This window comes from Nycticebus coucang, chromosome 12 (genome assembly GCF_027406575.1).
Source record: "Nycticebus coucang isolate mNycCou1 chromosome 12, mNycCou1.pri, whole genome shotgun sequence".
Lineage (NCBI taxonomy): Eukaryota > Metazoa > Chordata > Mammalia > Primates > Lorisidae > Nycticebus > Nycticebus coucang.
Window position 1 is genome coordinate 76,776,264 of NC_069791.1, and position 18,255 is coordinate 76,794,518.

General features: G+C 41.0%; 1 pseudogene; it reads right to left on the reverse strand.

Annotated features, from left to right (window-relative positions):
* Window positions 1-1,236: 1,236 nt before the first annotated feature.
* On the reverse strand, window positions 1,237-1,339 carry LOC128563076 (uncharacterized; annotated as a pseudogene).
* Between the last annotated feature and the right edge of the window lie 16,916 nt (window positions 1,340-18,255).

Below are 18,255 nucleotides of genomic sequence, written 5' to 3' on the forward strand. Positions count from 1 at the left end.
CGCTACCTTCTCAGATAATTATTATATTTCATGAGACTACTTCACATCAAAGGGACTAGATGTCTGGTTGCCTCTGTTTTGTGATGTTGGAGGTTATTAATAATCATTGTTTAGATTCATTAATGTACTAGGGCTCTCAAAACAATCATCTTCCGAATCTACGGAAGTTGTTTTCTTTTGTTAGCTAGAATGCTGCTATAAAGAGAAATTTCCTTTTATCAGCTATGTGGTTACCAAATGTATGATCCAAATAGGAAAGACACCATAGATGCTTGATACCATCACTTTATTAACCAGTTTTGAAAATCAGGAGTTGGGGGCAGTGCCTGTGGCTCAGTGAGTAGGGCACCGGCCCCATATACAGAGGGTGGTGGGTTCGAACCCTGCCTGGCCAAACTACAACAAAAATAGCCGGGTGTTGTGGCGGGCGCCCTCCCCAGCTACTGGGAGGCTGAGGCAAGAGAATCACTTAAGCCCAAGAGCTGGAGGTTGCTATGAGCTGTGACGTCACAGCACTCTACAGAGGGCAACAAAGTGAGACTCTTTTCTCTAAAAAAAAAAAAAAGAAAATCAGGAGCTGTTTCCTTACCACCCTCCAAAGGTGCCTCAAGTTTTGTACTTGTTTTAGAGTAAGGAGTCATTAGTATAAAAGTATTTGGCATGTTTTGATCCGCTGCTCTGATTGCTCTTATGCTGATCCAATTATCCTGCGTTTGGCCTGCTCAGTCTGTCTCCTGAGTGCTTCTGAGATGATCCTTCTGCTGTCATTGTTAACAGTTTCCTTACTCTGCAGTATTACAAGATATCCCGGCTTGTGTGTACTTTCCTGCCCCAAACATAGAATCATCTATTTTTTCTAAGAGTCTCTGGTTTGTTTTTGTGTCATACAGTATTTAGAGACCACAGTCTTGGTTCTAAGGGAGTTCGTTGCTACTGGGTTGGTGACTATTTCCAGGACTTTTCAGTGGACAGTGTAGAAAGTATTTCTTTTTTTAAGAAGAAAATGGGAGTTTATATCTTACTTCCAATTTAGATTCTGGACTACAAAGTTCTTATTTAACTCATTGGTCTTACATGTATAGCCCCTTCCTCCCATTAAAAGAAAAATAAATTTGCATTTATAATTATTCATTTGTTTCATTCTGTGCTACATGCACAGCCTCCAAATGCCAATATCACCTACTATCAGCAATATAATTACTAAAAACAGTTTAAATTTCTTCCAGTTTTTTATCCTTGGGATATATATCCTAATAAGGATATATGGTCAAATTATTATGTTTTAAACTGATAAGAACAGATACCATACTTGCTCTTAGCCAAAAGGCCTAGAAGTGATAAATTACTGCGTTTTAAAGTCACTTGCAATAATTACTCTTTGTGTTGTTATGCCAACTGGACACATAATTAGATTCATTTGCTTCGTTTTACTTTCATACATTGGAATTGCTTTTTTATTCAATTTGCTTTTATAATTATGTAAAATATTTACATGGTTCCAAAGTCAAAAAGTCAAGTCTAAAAATGGTGTAGTCAAAGGGGTTTAGCTTTGTATCCCCACCCCCACCCCACTCGATTTCCATTCTCTTCGTTTTAAAAAATTTTATAGTTATCCTTAAATATAAGTAACTATACATGTATATGCATATATGGGGGTGCCAAAAAATGTATGCACGTTTTAAGAGATCTTATTGGAAATAAAATTGATCATTCCCAAAAAGTGTATGAATTGCAGGTAAAATGGATGTGCTTAGTATGTCTAGGTACACTCGACCAGTAAGGCTTCCTTCAGTTCAACTTCAGAAAGTAATACGCAGATAACAGATCTTAAAATGTTCTTACACTTTTAGGTACCCTCTGTATACACACATAAACATATACACATACATGTGTTACATATGTATAAATATATATCTGAATATCTCATGTGTGATATATAAAAACACTATCCCCTCCTTTCTTCAATAACAGCAGCATGCCACACACTTTGCTCTCCTCACTCGCTGCTGGAAATTCTTCCCTCTTGCCGTTTAGAGATCTTCCTCTCTCCCTTTTATGCGGCATACTACTCCATGATGGAAGTGGGCCGGAGCTCTTTTGGGCTTATTTCCAGTTTTTTGCTATTACAATCAGAGCTGCAATGAACGACCTTCTGGGTACAACTTTTCATATTTTCAGGCTCTCTAGTGCAGGTATATGTCAGTGTACCAGGAGGATCTTAGGTGTGCCACAAACATTTTCAAAGATCATTAATTAAATTACTTTTGAAAGAAGTTTAAAGCACAGTAAGTGTATTTGTTTTTTCACTCTTTTTTTTGATCAACATCATTTAAGTGTGCCATGGAAATTTAACTATAGAGTCAAGTGTGCCATGAGATTTTTTAAAAGGTTGAAAAACACTAGTAAATTTCATATGCAACCAGGCTTGAGAACTCCTGTCTAAAGGGAGAGTAGGTTAAGAGGCCTAAATTCGAATTCCAGCTTTTTCTTTAAATTACTTCTCATAAAATGTAAGTAATAATAGTTCCTACCTTGTAGATTTGTTGAAAGGATTAAATTAGCTAATACACATGAGTGCTTAAATCAGTTCTGAGCACATTTTAGGAGACACGCATTGTTGTTGCTGTTTCTGCTGTTGCTGTTGTGAGTCTTCAGATTTCTTATTTAGCTTCCCTGTTTCTTCAGCTGGCCTGACCCCCTTGGGATGTTGGCACAATATTACTAAAGTTCGATCCTCAATGAGAAATTGCTTGAAATAGTGACAATCCCTGAAAATTCAGAGGAAGGGTTTTGTTTTTATCACCATGACTATACAGTGGCCCTTTAGGAGAACGAACTGTATGAGGGCGGAGGGACTCTCAGCCCAGGAGCTTGTCTATACAAGGTTTTCAGGCTCAATCGAATCTGTGACATAACCTGTCAATTCACTCAAACCACTAATTTAATTGATTTTCTATTTTCTACTAAATTGACAGACTGAGTAAATTGACTAAATTGACTGGCTGTTTTGATATTATTTAGACCCAGCTCAAGTGGAGCTAATCACAAAGGGGGAAATAATTGTTATTGACATCACTGCAGTGATCAAAGTTACTCTTAGCGTGGGCTGACAGACGAGCACCGGGGTCCTCACCATGGAACCAGCTTCATGCTTCACCGAGTTCAGAGAACATACCCTGCCTGCTCCACTCCGCTGCTATGGTGGAGGGGTAGTCAAAATAGAGGGCAGATCGGGGAAAGAAACTTGGGAAAGAATCAATGACTATGTAAGCATGTATCACTGGTATAATCCCATACCCAATTCTGAGTGTGTGGAAGTACTAACAAAGCTGAGGTGACTCTGGACACTCCATGGGATAAGTTGAATAAAGATCTCCCCATCCTAATCCCTGGAACCGGTGGCTAGTACTTTACATGGCAGAAGGCACTTTCAAGATGTGATGAAGTTAAGGATCCTGAGACGGGGGATTATACTGGATGTCTGGGTGTGTCCAGTGTAACCACGAGTGTCCTAATTAGAGGAAGTGCGGGGAAATTTGACTACAGAAGAAGGGTGAGAGATGTGAGTATGAAAGCAAGAGGTTGGAGTGGTGTTAGGAAGGGGTCACGAGCCAGGCAGTGCAGTCAGACTCTAGAGGCTAGAAAATGCAAGAAAACAGATTCTGCCCTAGAGCCTCCAGAAGGAGCCAGACCTACCAACACCTGGAATTTATAGCCCAGTGAAACCTATTGCATCTTTCTGGCTTCCGGAACTGTAAGAGAAGACATCTGTATTGTTTTAAGCCATCAAGCTTGTGGCCTGATTTCACAGCAGCAGGAGGGAGTGGACAACTTCCTACCATCAGTCCTCTTGCTGTAATCCACAGTGGGGACGACACTTCAGGGCAGAAGCCGGGGCCTGAATGGCTAGAATGGATGGAAGTCCTGTCCCCTCTTCCTGCTTCAAACAAAGCAACTGTGTTTTAAATTTGGGTTCCATGAAAGATTTGATTGCAGAAAAAAGGGTTCTTCTAAAACTGGGGGTGGGGGATGGGAAGGAGCGGCCTGGAACAAAGACAGCTGATGTTCCTGTATCTGATACACGGAAACGCTTGGCACAGCCCCAGCAGCACCTGGCACTTAGTCAACATGATGGTGGGTTCGTGCAGGTTGCTGTCTACTCTGATTCCTTCATCTCACCAATGACAACCTACAGTTCAGCACAGTTGAGTGACTTGCCTGATGTCATCCAGCTCCTGGCAGAAGCAGGGCTGAAACCCTTGTTTTTCTAATCCTAGCTTTCACTGCAATTCACACCTCTCTGATCTTCCTCCAAATAGTAAATATCACCAGCCGGTTGTACCTTACTTTAAAATTAAATTTGCTGCATGAAAACTGGTTTTTATGGCTTATTATAGAGCCATTACCATGTTCCAAGTAAAACTAACCACTTGAGGAGCTCCTTGTGTTGCCCATCACCTTGCTGAGCCGCTGGGCCATCAAGTGACCTTATCAGAAAGGGATGGCTGCTTCTGGCCCCACCCGCACCCCGCAGCGGGAGAGATGAACACTGCTCTGTCGGCAGAGCAGATTGTCATGGAGATGGCAGGACCAGGCTGGGGGAGTGAGGCAGGGACAGTGAGGCAACCATGGCAGCAGCTGCTGGCTCGTTAAGGGCACTCAGGTAAATCTGGGCCACACCAGTCCCGGCCATCTGCTCATCTGCAAACCACAGCTGCTTGTCGACCAGTCTCTCCTGTAAGTGGCAGTGGCAGAGTCAGCATATTCTCCCAGCTCCAAGAGCCACGTCTCTTGCTGCTCGGCCACATGCTCTTATGTTCCACTGAGGAGGTGTCCTCTTGGCCAAGCACCAAGTACAAGGAGTATGATTTTCAGTCCGGCCAGTTCCTTTCTGTGATTGCGCTATAAGAGAATGGGAGGAGAGAAACAGGAGATAAGCTGAGACGCCCTGTCCTGTGTCCCTCTGCTTCCCGGAGCTCTCCTGTCCTTACCTAACCAGGGGCATTGCCTCCTGTCTAAATAAAGCTCCTCATCTGGACATTCAAGATTCTCAACTATCCTGGCCCTACTAAGTGTGACATTCCGTGTGCTTCATGCAGGAAGCAGCCTTAACTGTCTCCTCAGTGCTGTCTCCCCTGTCCCCACAGGTCCAGCACAGAGTAGATACCACAGATACCTATGAAGAAATGAATGCCACTGGCTCAATACCTGCTGGGTACTAAATACAGCAGTGAGCAATCACTGGTGTGAGGTCATAGCCAAGTTTCTCCATCTCCAGGGTGTCCATAAGCCTGGAAACCAAGGCAAATGCACAATGTATTATCAAGCACATCTTCAATCTGGAAAAGATAAAATATAATAATAGTATCCATATTTCCAGACTTTATGAACACCCTACATAAAATTTGATTAATAATATGTTGATATGGTTGATATGAGAATCAAATGAAATAATATATATGAAGCACCAAACTCAGTCTCGGACACAGAATATTGCCTGATAGAAGCTAGCCATTAATACTATACAGCTATTATTACAAAGACTAATAAAGTAGCAATCAGTGCTGGAAACAAGTAAACAATTGCAGTCCAAACTGAGAGGTACCATCACAAAATGATGGACAAAGTCCTATGTGATCCCAGAGGCTCTGCCTTAAAAATGTATCTAGAATCAGGACTTTTGTGACCATCTACACCAGTAGTGTTCTAGCCCAAGCCACCCATATTTCTCACTTAGTTTATTCAGCTGCTTCCTAACTTGTCTCTGTGCCTCCACTGCTGCCCGCCCCCTCTCCTCACCACCTGCAGTCTACTCTGAACACAGAAGCTAGGGACCCTCTTAGAACTCAAGTCAGCTCATGTCTCCCCTCTTTAAAACTCTCCATTATCTCCCCATCTCTCTCCAAGTGAAAGCCAGGATTACTAACTATGGCCTCCTGTAATGGTTAATTTTATGTGTCCATGTGACTGGGTCATGGGATGGCCAAACATTTGGTCAAACATTACTCTTGCTGTGTCTATAAGGGTGTTTGTGAATGATGTTAGCATTTGAATTATGGACTGAGTGAAGCAGATGGGCCTCCATAACGTGGGCCTCACCCAGTCCACCTTAGTCCTGAATGGGACAAAGAGGCTGCAGAAGAGGGAACTCTTCCCACCTACCTGCATGAGCTGGGACTTCAGTCTTTTCCTTCATTGACACTCAAACTAAAATGCTGGCTCTTTGGGGGGCCTCAAGCCTGTCACTTTCAGAATGGAACTTACACCTAAGGAACTTGGCCTAAGGAGCAGTAAGGCCAAGTCCAGTGCCTCATACCTATAATCCTAGGTCTCAGGCCTGCAGACTCACACGAGACCCCACAGTCTACTCTCCTCAGGCTCTCACTTGATGGTGGTAGATGTTGGGACTCTTCAGCCTTCATAATCACATGAGCCAATTCCATATACTATCTCATTACCTACCTATCTACGCACATACACAAAGAGTCAACTCATGAGCAATGTGGAGTTTTGGGGCACCAACCCTTGTTCAGTCAAAAATCTGCATGTAACTTTTGACTCCCCCCAAACTTAACTACTAATAGCCTACTGATGGCTAGAAGACTTACTGATAACATAAAACCGTTGATAACACATGTTTTGTATGTTATATGTACTATATACTGTATTCTTACTAGAATAAAGAGAAAAAATGTTATTAAGAAAATCATGCCAGGTGCAGTGGCTCAACCTGTAATCCTAGCACTATGGGAGGCCAAGGCGGTAGATTGCCTGAGCTCAGGATTTCAAGCTATATCCCCTATTGATTCTGTTTCTCTGGAGAAACCTGCCTAATACAGGCTGTAGCTGATCTGCCCCTTCCTGCCAATCCTGCTGACGACAGTACCTTTCTCTCTGATTTCTACTCTTTCCACTTTTCCTTGTTTGCACTTTTGCACCCATGTTAGTCAACTTGTGGTTTCCCAAGAGGAGAGGCCCAGTTAAGCTTCCAGATCTCATCACCTCCCATGCTAGAAGGGCCCACACAGAGGCAGTGGCCTAGTCAAAACTTCCCTCCAGTGTCCAGATGGCTCCCGCACTCACCTCCCTCAGGTCTCTGTCCAATATCGTCTGATTATGAGGCTTCCTGGACCTACCTGTATGAAACAGTGTACATACACTCACATACACACCTCTTTTTAATTCTCTTTCCCTTAAATTTTCTTAGTTTTCTCTATAGCATTTATCATTGTCTGACAGAGTATGTATTTTCTTTTTTATTTGTTTAATGTCTATTTCCTCTAACTAGAATTTAAACTGCTTGAAAGTAGGAACTTTGTCATGTTCGGCGCTGTATCACCAGCACTTAAACTGATAACTAGTATATGGCAAATGCTCTTTACCTATTTTTTGAGTGAATTAATGAGAAGTCAATTCATAAAGAAGGGGAGTGGGCTGTGGGTGGGTAGCAATTAGGGATATAGAGACAATCACAGTAGAAAACTGAGGTTTTGTAGTATGTTGGTTAAGAATTAAGCAGTAAGGCCAAGTCCAGTGTCTCATACCTATAATCCTAGCACTCTGGGAGGCCAAGGTGGGAGAATTGCTTGAACTCAGGAGTTCAAGACAAGCCTGAGCAACAGAAAGATCCCATCTCTACTAAAAATATAAATCTTAGCCATTGTGGTGGGCACTTGTAGTCCCAGATTCTCAGGAGCCTGAGGCAGGAGGATCACCTGAGCCCAGGAGTTCAAAGTTGTTGTGAGCAATGACACCACAGCACTCTACCTGGGCAACAGAATGAAACTTCATCTCAAAAAACAAAAAGAGAATTAAGCAGCAAAGAATTCAGGGTTTTTGCCTCCAACAAGGACCTGGATTACAGACACTCCGTACTGCTGATGAAAGGTTGATCTTTACACTTTAACAGCCAGCAGAGTTTAGAGCATGTTTGACATGCTGTTCTATAAATTAAGGAGCCCAACCAGGATATAAGCTTGCAGTGAATTGAGTGAGTAGCCCCATGTAGTGCCAAGATTTTCCTCTGAAAACAGCCCTGGTTCTGCTCCAACACTGAGATAAATTGGAGACAGAGGCCCTAAAGTTCAATGCCAATGAGAAGAGTTGCAATATTTTCAGTTGGAAATAGTCCACCAGAGCCATAACATCTCAATGAAAAAATCAAACAGAGAAGATCTAGTTTTAAGCCTTGTGACATCCTGGTAAAAATCTCCAAAAGTAGCTGGTGGTGAAATATTGCCCCTAGTAAATAAATGAGTTGTCTTGCTATAAATGGTTGTCAAAAGAAAGAAGCTGAGAAGGCTCAAGTTGTAATGTACAACATGGTCAGGAGAAAAAGACCTGAGGGTGGAACTTGAGAAAGCTGGCTCTCCCCTGCAGTAGGATGGTAACCAGATGGGGAACTGGGTACTTGCTAATTACCTTTCCCATGAAATGGGGCTATTGAATGCCCTATCAGGGAGTCCACCCTTTTTTTTTTCTCTGCTGCACATTGGAAGAAGAAGAGTTGTCTTGGGCCACACATTAAATACACAAACACTAATGAACACTTACTAGCAAAAAAAAAAAAAAAAGTCTCTGGATATTTTTCATGATATCCAACACCACAGATAAGCAAAACATTTCCTCACAAAATCAGTATGTAGCCTGTGGGCCCACAGGTTGGACAACCTTGCAGCCTACACTATTCTATAGGGTAACCACAAGAATCAAATGAAGTAAAGTTTGAAAAAGTGTCTTAAAGAATTGTGAGCCCCATTGAAGTGTGAAATAATAATAGAGGACTAACAACAAGGAGTGTTAAATAAGATGTTTCATGGATATTAAGTTAGGTGGACAAGGTTTCCTGAAATAGATTAACTGCTATTAATAAAGCCTAACTAATGCAATTTTTAGGACACATCTCGCATACCTCAGCCTTGAAGAAATCTCTTTCCTTCCTATCTCTCCTGCCCATCTCAGCCTTGTTACACTTGACGATCTATCCACTAAGCTGGTCACTGATACCAAGAACTTGCCTCTTTGACAAGGCCCTGTTGACAGTTGTAATCAGCTGTTACTGATTATAAAAGTCATACATGTTTGAAATGACCTATGTTCAAGGTTATTCATCACGGCACTGTTTATAACAACAACAAAAGAATATTGAAAACAGCTACAGTGTTAATTTAAATAAATTAAGATACCTCCAAAGAATGAAACAATTACTAAACTCTGGTAAATTTTTTATGTACTGATATGACATTATTGTAAAAACATACTATGTTTTTAAAGAAAGGAACAGAACGACGCTGCTATTTGCATAAGTAAGAAAGGAAAAAAAGATATGTATGGAGATTTTGTTCTGAAAAACTCTGAAAATATACCCACAAAACTAGTAATATTTATTATTTATTGCCTCCAGGGAGAAGAAATGGACAATTGATGAATGAATGAATGAATGGGATAGAGAGATAGGCAATAGACTTTTCACTACGTATCTTTATGCCTTTCGAGTTTTGTCTCATAGGAGTGTATTATCTAAAGACTTAAAAATAAAAAGACAATATAAAATACATTAGATGTGTTCATTATAGAAAACTTCAAAATACAGCAAAGAGAGAATAAATATAATTCCATAGTCTCATAACAAATTAACTATTATTCATGCTTGATATATTTCTTTCCAGCTGCTTTTATTTTACATTTCTTACATAACTAAGATAAAATGGTATATGGGTATGTACTACCCTAACATAATAGTGTAAGCATTTTCCCACATCACTAAAATGTAAAAGAATGATTATTTTAATGAATGACTTCAAGTCTACCCTATGAATGCCATAGTTAAATAACACTCTTGAACATTTAAGCAGTTTTCAAATTTTTTTGTAATAATTTTTAGGCATCGATCATAGTCTGTGTCCTGATTATATTCTTAAACTAAATTCCTAAAAATAGATTTACTGGGTCAAAGAGTATGATTTTTTTTTCAATTTCTTGATACAGATTGCCAGATTCCCTCCAGAAATCTTGTACTAATTTAAACTCCTATCAGCAGCGTATGAAAGCACCCTTCATGATCACCCAGGGCTGTTTTAACATCACAGTAAGATGCCCAGAATTCTAGCCATTATCCAGCTTTAGATCAGAAACCAATCAACAGGATGGCCCCTCTGAGGGCCTGCAGGTGTGAGTGAGCACAGGTTTGCTAATTGCTTTGCAAAAGCACCTTTTTCTGGATTCCTGGGAAAGGTATCCAGAACTGGCAGATACTGAAAGCACCATTATCAAAGAATAACATCGTCTCAAGTATTCTTTGTCCCCTGTATGAGAGAAAACTCCATTTCATAAAGCAATTTTCTCTAGTTACAATCAAGCACACCAGGCTTTAAATTACACCACACAGTTGTGCTCCAAGAATGTATCAAGAGTACATGGATTTCAAGTTGATTTAAGAAGCAAGAAGTGTGTTATGAACAGGGCTACATAAATAAGCAGGCTTTCCCCTTTTTCCTCATTTTACCTTTCCTCCCCTAGAAATAATACAAAAGCAAAAGGAGAATTATAAACCACACAAATGGTCATTTCCACAGAACTTGGAGACAGATTTATTCCAGATTCCAGAGTACAGGTAAGGGGCCTGCCATGGAATGGATCTGGTTTGTTTGGCCCCATCAAGTCTCAGGTTAAAATTTGATCCCCAGTGTCGGAAGTGGGGCCTGGTGGGCAGTGTTTGGGTGGTGGGTGTGGATCCGTCATTAACAACTTGACAGCTTGCTGCCATTCTCTCAGCAGTGAAGGAATTCCCACAAGGACAGATTGTTGAAAAGATCCTGGCACCTTCCTCCTCTCTCCATGTGATCTCCATGCACGCAGCTCCCTGTACCTTCACCATGGACTCTCTGCACCTTCTGCCATGAGTGGAAACCACCTGAGGCCCTCACCAGAAGCAGATGTTGACACCATGCTTCTTGCAGAACCTGCAGAACTGGGAGCCAAATAAACCTCTTTTCTTTATAAATGACCCAGCCTCAGATACTCCTTTATAGCCACACCAACAGACTAAGATAGGGCCTCCAAATTGGCTGAACTGAAACCCAGTGGGGGGGGGGGAATGAAGAGAGAGAGAGCCAAGGGGGCAGGAAAGCAAATCTCAGCTCCAGAAAATGGCAAGGACTGATGGTGAGGGTTCACCCCAAAGAACAGAATCTATGTCCCATGTTTACAGGAATTGGGTGAACAGAGCCAGTGACTTATGCCCTCTAAGGTTGAGGGTGGCAGAGGAGGAGGCAGAACACACTGAGCATCCTGGGCTGAGCCAGGTGTGCAGGCAGCGGTGCGTCCCTATGCACAGGAGGCTGCCGGGCCCCTCCCTGCACAGAACCTCCCAGCAATGAGCTGGCGCAGAAAATCCTACTAGCAAAATAGTATCATTGTTATTTATTGCTGGAATAAACATAGTGATGGTAGTAGTAACATATATAATGTTACATGTGCATAGATAAATATACCATGCAACAGCAATAATCATATAAATAATTGATTTAGCACCAACACAGAGATTCTATAAGAAAAAACATGGATGAAAAAAAAAGCAGCAAAATTATCAATACCCAAAATTGCTTAAAGAATTGTGGCTGGGGAAACTCAAGAAAGAAGTTGAAAAAATAGAACAAACATCAGAGAAATGAAAACTAAACATGCAGATGCAAAATAGAGAAAAGACGCTGAAGAAAATAAAGACAGGGATGTTTAGAGACAGATACACAAAACCTCGATAAAAGGGCATGACATGTCACAGAGTTATAGAACATGAGACAGAAAATTATAGCTATCCAAGATAGGCAGAAGAGAGCCAACATTAAACTCCCTTAAAAAATATAAAATAAAACAAAGCGAAACAATGGAGAACAAAGATTTAACAAATACAATTCAAGAAAACTTTCCTGAAAGAAAAGGCTCAACCACTACAAGTTGAAAGGGAGTACCATGGTGAGGGAAAGTGACCCAGAATAGTGAACACTGAGACATCCCCTCATGAAGTTGCTGGACTTTACAGATAAAGAACTCTTTGAGCTGCATTTAAAAGCTCACTTACAAGAGAAAAAGATCAGCTTTTTCCACAGCAACATCCAACACTTGAAGACACTGGAGAAATGCCTAAAAATCTCCAAGGATTCAAAGTCGGAGCCAAGAATTTTCTACTTAGCCAAATTAGTCTTCAAGTATAAGGACTATGGATGAACAGTTTTAAGCCTGCAAAAACTCAAGGAGCCTCAGCCCACCCGACTTCTAGAGGACAAACTACAGTTGAATGTGAAAAGCCTTGCAGGGGTGTCCAGCCTTTTTTTCTTCTCTGCCGCACACTGGAAGCAGAAGAGTTGTCTGGGGCCATGCAGTATAAATACACAAAACACTAATGAAAACTGATGAGCAAAAAAAAGAGGTCCGTGCATAATTTTCAGGACAATACAGATAAGCAAAACAGCCCTCACATAATCCGTGAGGGGCCTGCTGGGCCACAGGTTGGCAACCCCTGGAGGGCTTGACAGCCAAAGGATGGCTGTGAGTCTTAAATACACGCACCTGCACAGCCAAGAAGGCAACAAAGGTGGGTTTGGGTGACAGAGAGAATGTGACTATTACAAGCCCTGAATATCTAAAAATGATACACCCACCCAAAGTAAAAAAGACACAAGAAGACAGAAGGAAGAGTGTAGTAACTGTGCTGTTTGCTTCCTCTGTGATAGATGAAAGACAGATTATTATTTAAAACTGAGACAAATCAAGTAATCAAGGTGTACTAGAAGTGATAAAAGCCTATTGACAATTCAAATGTAAACTGCAAGAAAGACAATGCTGTTGACTAAATTTGGAAAACGCTGAGAGGGAAGCAAGGAAGGAAGGAAGGGGGAGGGAAATACATTAGGTTTATAACAGTTTATACCAGGAAACCATCACATGCTGTGTGAGGAAGTACGGACTAAGATTATACAAAGCTATAACAAATTTTATGCAAGTAATGACTAGAACAAAAATATCCACCTTCCTCAATATCAGAATTTTTCTCCCCCCCAAAGTGAAATACTTAAAAAGAAGCGACTATAAAGGGTACACCCAAAATAATAGGAAAAGCTAAACCCAAGCATACATATCAGTGTGTAAATGAGTCTTAGTCATTATTAAAAGTAAGAGAATTTCAGATCATATCACAAAAAAAAAAAACCAACTCTATGCTGTATAAAGGAGACAGGTAAAATAAAGCAATCAAGAAAGCAAAATAGTGACTCAGTCCTATAATCCTACCACTCTTGGAGGCCAAGACCAATCTAGCAAGAGTGAGACTCTGTTTCTACCCAAAATAGAAAAATTAGCTAGGTGTGATGGTACATGCCGGTAGACCCAGCTACTCAGGAGGCTGAGGCAGAAGGATCCCTTGAACCCAGGAGCTGGAGGTTGCTGTGAGCTAGACTGATGCCATAGTACTCTAGCCAGGGCAACAGAGTAAGACTCTGTCTCAAAAACAAAATAATAAAATAAATCCTTGGAAAAGGTATACCAGGCAAATCCAAGCAAAGCAAAAGCAAAGTTTATGATATTAAGATTAGACAAGGTGGAACTGAGGCCAAACAACATTAAATGATATAAAGAAGAGCACTTTGTATGCTGAAGGGCACAATTCACAACTGAGATCATGGCCTTGAATATTTATATACCCGATGACATAGCAGCAATATTCCTAAAGCAGAAATTATCTAGGCATAATGAGAAATAGACAAAAACCTGCCAGCTGCAGACTTTAATTCAATTCTCTCAGTCCATGGTACAGCAAGTTAACAAAACATAACATAAATCTTTGGTCCTCTCACCCAGTAATGCCACCTCTGGGAGGTATCCTTCAGATATACACAACACACATGCAAAATGACAGGGACCCAGGTTATTTATTTCAGCATTACAGTCGCACATCAGATAACAATGTTTTGGTTAACGATGAACTGCATATATGACAGTGGTCCCATAAGGTTTTAACACCATATTTCTACTGAACCTTTTCAATGTTTCGATACACAAATACCATTGTGTTATAATTGCCTACAAATAGTCAGTACAGTAACATGCTGTGCAGGTTTGTAACCTAGGAACAATAGACTATCCCGTGTAGGTGTGTAGTAGGCTGTACCATCTGGGTTGTGTAAATGTACCCTATAATGTTCGCTCATGGTGGGAATTGCTTAATGATGCTTTGCCCAGAATTTATCCCTGTCATTAAGTGACATGTGACTGTATTTGTAAAAGGATGACTTTCCTGTTCTTCGATAGAGGACTAGTTAAAAAAATTATACTGTATAGTTTGATGAGCTCTACCAAAAAGGAAAAGGGAAGAGGCGAGGGAGGGGGAGGAGGAAGGGAGGAGGGACGGAAGGAAGGAAGGAAGGAAAGAAGACAGGGAGGGAGGAAGGAAAAGAGGGAGGGAGGGAGGAGAACCCCCATGTATTGATGGAAGGAGCTCCAATATATATTTAAGTGTAAAAAAAAAAAGAGCAAGGTACTCAATAGTGTAGGACACTACCTTCTGTGTAAAAGAGAGAAATAAGAACACAAGTTCACATTGGCAGTGAAAAGGCATGGAGGAGACTTAAATGCGCATCACTAAATGGGAGAAGCCCATCTGGAAAGGCTACATACAGTACAATTCCAACTGTATGACATTCTGGGAAGGCAAAACTGTGGCGACTGTAAAAACATCAGTGGCAGTGGTTTCCAGGGTTTGGGGGAGGAAAGATGAATGGGGGGGCACAGAGATTTTTTAGGGCAGTGAAAATCCTCTATATGCTACTGTCATGATGGATACAGGTAATTATAGTAGTACATTCGTCCAAACCAAAGAACATACAGCCCCAGAACAAACCTGACTGTAAACTCTGGATCTGGGGTGAGAATGACGCGTCAATGCAGGTTCATCAGTGGTAACATGTGCACCACTCAGGTGTGGGATGTTGACGATGGGCAAGTCTGTGCATGTTGGGGGGGCGGGGTGTATGGGAGAAATCTGTATCTTTCTTTCAATTTTGCTGTGAACCTAAAACTACTCTAAAAAATAAAATGCATATTTTTAAAAAGAATAGGAAAAAAGTCACATTTGCTTACAGATACATGAAGAGACCCTGAAAGAAGACAGGAGAAACCACTGATGACAGGACCAGGCCTGGTGGAGGTGGGGGGTGAGTGGGACGTAAGCTAAGGGCAATGGGAAGGGAAGGAGGCTTCTTCCTGCACTCCACACACACATGATGCATGTAGGTGTGTGTGTATGAAGACAACTGAATTTCCCATTTACAAAAACTAAAACAAAAAAGCCTGCAAAATACTATTCCTTACTTGGTAATGGGTTCGTAGATATTGATTTTATTATACTACAAGAGTTTTTCTTGTAGTATAATACAAGATTTATACTTCAAATACTTTATACATCTAAAACACACAAAGGCCTAGGTGCAAAAGGGCCCTACATCAGTTTCTGTTTAGTACTAGAACAGTCAGCAGGCCCTTACCCAAGGGAGATATGTTCCAAGACTCCAGGGGATGCCTGAAACCACAAGCAGTACCCAATGCTGTGCTTTCACCTATACGTACGTACCTATCAGAAAGTGTAACTCATAAAGTGGGCACAGTAAGAGATTAACAACAGCCACCAGTAATGAAATAGAATGGTACCACGACAATGTCTCAGATGACCAAGATGGCTACCAAGTGACCAACAGGAGGTAGCCAATAACTGGGAGGGTGCGCTGGACAAAGAGATGATTCCCGTCCAAGGCAACATGAGATTGCATCACACTACTCAGAAGGGCATGCAATTTAAAATTGTGAATTGTTTATTTCTGAAACTTTCCACTTAATATTTCAGGCCACCGTCTACGGTGGGTAACTGAAACCATGAAAGGAAAATTTCCAAGGAAGGGGGAAATACTTAGTCTTTTTCAGACTCCTGATATAAAGTAAGATCTGGTTCTAGTGTCTTTCAGTTTATTTGACAATCAACATAACAGACCTTTTGTTTTGCTTATAAATGTTTATTCATTCTCCTCCACACAATGAATATGGCCATTTAAACAAAACATAGTGCAAGAAGAAAAGAAAAAAAAGCCTGTCACTAGAAAGTTAAGTCTTAAAGACCCAAGATACCATTTTTCTGATGGGGCCCTGGATCGCAAAAAAGAGTGTAAAATAGCTCATGAATCATTTTTAATACTGATTACATGTTGAAATGACATTATGGGTATATTGGGTTAAATAAAGCATACTATTGAAATTAATTTCACCTGTTGGAACATTTAAACTTGCATATGAGGCTCACATATTTCTACCGGACAGCACTGTGCTAGGTGTTACAAACATAAGCAGGCAGGCTCGACTAGATTATGTTGCAGTAACAAGCAACTCTAAAAATCTCACTGACTACAGCAGTGTTTATTTCTCAGTCATAATACATGAGCAGCCTGGGGCAACAGGGAGCTATGTTTGTGCAGTCAGGAAAGCACTCAGGCTGATGGAGGTGTTACCCCAGCTCAGGCTCCCAGACGTGCTGTGATGGGAAGGGAACGTGGAGAATCCTTCATCTGTTCAGAAAGTTTCCTCTTGGAAGTAACACACCTATGTCAGAGTTCATTGGTCGCCTATGCTCAGAGTTCATTGGTCAATGCAAATTACATGGCAGTGCTTAATTTCATAGGACGCTAAGGAGTGCAATCTCTGTATACGTAGAAAAAGAGAAAACAGAAATATTTAATGAACAGCACTAGTGATCACAGCAACATCTCACTTTATGTCCCATGCAAAGCTAGAGTTGGTGTCTAAAAAGCCACACACACGTTGACTCCAAGTGATTTGAAAGTAACTATTTTTCAAACTTATCTAGAGTTCACGTCCATTGAGAAGGAAATGGTTTCATAGGCTTGGGAAACAAACAATTGTATGAAGCCCTAATAGAACATCCCATCCAACTTCCCACCTGCTGATCGCCACCACTTGACTATTTCCAGAAACTGGGTTGCCCACTCTACCATAAGGAGACCCATTGCTATGTTCAGGCGCCAGTTTTTGTAAGAGCTCATGTTGTGCTAAATACTGCTTTGTGCTTTGTACCCTAATTCAAAACCGCACAGGATGTATTTCATTAACCTTTTGCCAAATGGCTTTCAAATATGTGAAGACATCCACTGCCACTCCCTTCGGACTTCTGTTCTCCAGGCTAAATGACTTCAATGCCTCACATAAAATGGTGCCACATTTCTGTGAAGCTAGTGAATGATGCCCCATGATCATATCAATGTACACAGCTATGATGTAATAAAAAAGAAAAAAAAATGGTGCCACATTTATATCTTCTACTTCCCAGAAAGGGAATGCTGCATTCAAGTTCTCTGCCATGTGACTTGCCTGAGCTTGGCCATGACACATCCAAATGGAAATTTTAAATGCAGGATTCTTCTCGGACCACTTGCTCTTTCTCTGTGCCAAAAGTAGAGGCACAACCCACATTGAGGCTCCTCCTGAAGCCTGGGTCCCAGACCAATCAGATGCATCAAACAGAAGCCTGCAGGCCCGCAGCAGCGACCCATCTAAAAACACGGACAAAAATTACTGTTAGTTTCTGTAAGCCAGTGAGATGTGAGGTTGTTTGCTACCTGGCAAAGCTGGCCAATACAGAAATGATCCAAATGCACCAACTTTAGGAAAAGTTGGATGTTGACTATCTGTCCTACTGTCAGGAGGTTTTCTCCATGTGATATTTCGTAATACAATACCTGATTTCATTTATTTATTTCACAAACACTTATATAGCATTTAATACATACCAGGAACTATTCCAAGCTCTTTACGAAAGTTAATTAACTCTATCGTCATAAAAGCTCATAAGGCAGATTCCTCTGTTATCCCCATTTCACAAATGAAGAAACTGAGACAGAGAGAAATCAAAGTCACAGAGCAGTTAACAAGTGGAGTCAGCCCAAACCCAGGCAATCTGGCCCCAGAGTCCACGTCCTTAACCACTATGCTGTGTAATGACCACAACCATTATTTACTGAGTATACATTTACGCTAAGGATTTTCAATCTTGGTTCTTATAATAATTACAGGAAGTGAAAGGAATTGACACTCAGAAATGTAAAGTTAATGGCCCAGGGTCACACAGTAACCCTCATGGCAGCAAATTTCATGCTCAATACATTAAAAAAAAAAAAAAAAAAAACACTCCAAAATCTAATC